A 1,689-nucleotide genomic window follows, 5' to 3' on the forward strand; every position below is an offset into this window, starting at 1 on the left:
ATCACCTCTCGGCCTTTTGGCTAAGATCAAGTGTAGTATCTGTTCTTATCAGTTTAATATCTGATACATCCTCTATCTGAGGACATTATATTAAGTGTATTTTTGGAATAGGGAGATGGAATAGGAGCTTGCTGTGTCCACTCCACGCATCGACCTGGTATTGCAATACCTCCGGGAACGGTGCACCAAAAGAAAAAAAAAAAAGTCACCTACAAAACAATGAAAGAAAAGTCTTAGCAGATGAACCCCTCTGCCCGATGTTCTCCACAGATTTCCAGCCTAAGAGTGAAAGCCAGTGATTTCAATGTCTACAAGGGGTTACGCCTCCTGCCCCCCACTCCTATCCTTATGCTCTGTTATTCACCCAACGTCCCACTTCCAGCCATCCCAGCTTCCCGCAATTCCTTCAACAGGCTTTCTAACTGGAATGGTTCCTCATTCTGGCTTGCTTGCTCCTTCGGTTACTTTACACATCTCTAGCACTATTCAACAAATGATGTTTTGTTAATCTGTCTTCTCACCATAATATAAGCTCCAAGGTGGGGAGTTTTGTTACATTTTGTTCACTGCTATATTCTTGGTGCTGCCCGCATGGTCGATAATAAAATTTGTAGAATGAGTACGTAGGCAAATATTTCCCTGAGTTGGTTACATGAACTTGTTTTTGATGTCTTCTGCCATGCAAAAATCTTTATTTATATACATCCGTCAGTTTTGAAATTTTTCCTTTTTTATTAAAAGGCTCAACGTTTGCTGCCTCAAGGACCCTTCTTTTGACCTAATTTTTTATTTTATTAAACTTATGTAGAAAATTTCAAAGATACACAAGAAGGCTACATCTCATTAACCCTCGTTTGTCAAGTCCATAAGGGCAGAGACGTGCTCTTATTTTCCACGTCTCCAGAGTCTGCCGGGGCCTCAGCAACCCCAGAGAATGTGTTTCTAGCAGCGGTTCTCAACCTGTGGGTCGCGACCCCTTTGGCGGTCGAACGACCCTTTCACAGGGGTCGCCTAAGACCATCCGGCATATTAGATATTTACATTACAATTCATAACAGTAGCAAAATTACAGTTATGAATTGGCAACGAAAATAATTTTATGGTTGGGTCACAACATGAGGAACTGTACTTAAAGGGCCAGAAGGTTGAGAACCACTGTAAGGGTACGAGGGTTCCTCCCCGGGCAGAGGCCCCTCGGGTCCCCTTGGATCACCCTGCACGGCCTGGAGGCGGTAGTTCCGGAAGCCGGGAAGGCGTTTGTTTGTCCGGGCTTTTCCTGCCAGGCCATCCCCGCGGACACTCTCTCTGCCTCCTCTAGGCGCGGGGTTGGCCTAAGCTGCTAGGGTGGGAGAAGCTCTGACTTCCGACTGAACCAAGTTTTCCCATGGGGCCTGCGGATTCCGGCTCCACCCGGGGCAGAGGCGGCGCGGCCTCTGGGACTAGGCCGCTCGGCTGCCGATGCTCGCGTACCCACACCTCCAACCCTCCTTTCCCCCGCCCCTCGGCAGTGGCGGTTGGTCGCGCGCCGTCGTCCATGTCCCACCCCTCCGTTAACGAGCGGGCGCTAGGCCCTCTGGGATTGGCTGTGTCTGTGTACAATCTTTCTTAGACTCTCTGATTGGCTGCAGAACGCGCGGGATGCGAGCCCTGATTGGCTATATTAGAGCGCGTGCGCGGCGGGGTTCTCAG

General features: G+C 49.1%; 1 non-coding gene across 1 annotated transcript; it reads left to right on the forward strand.

Moving 5' to 3' along the window:
• LOC111828467 lies at positions 1 to 191 on the forward strand. Its single transcript, XR_002832345.1, has one exon. It is a non-coding gene; the product is annotated as a U2 spliceosomal RNA (small nuclear RNA).
• Positions 192 to 1,689: the final 1,498 nt, after the last annotated feature.

Source organism: Myotis lucifugus, unplaced genomic scaffold, assembly GCF_000147115.1.
Source record: "Myotis lucifugus unplaced genomic scaffold, Myoluc2.0 scaffold_373, whole genome shotgun sequence".
Taxonomy (NCBI): Eukaryota; Metazoa; Chordata; class Mammalia; order Chiroptera; family Vespertilionidae; genus Myotis; species Myotis lucifugus.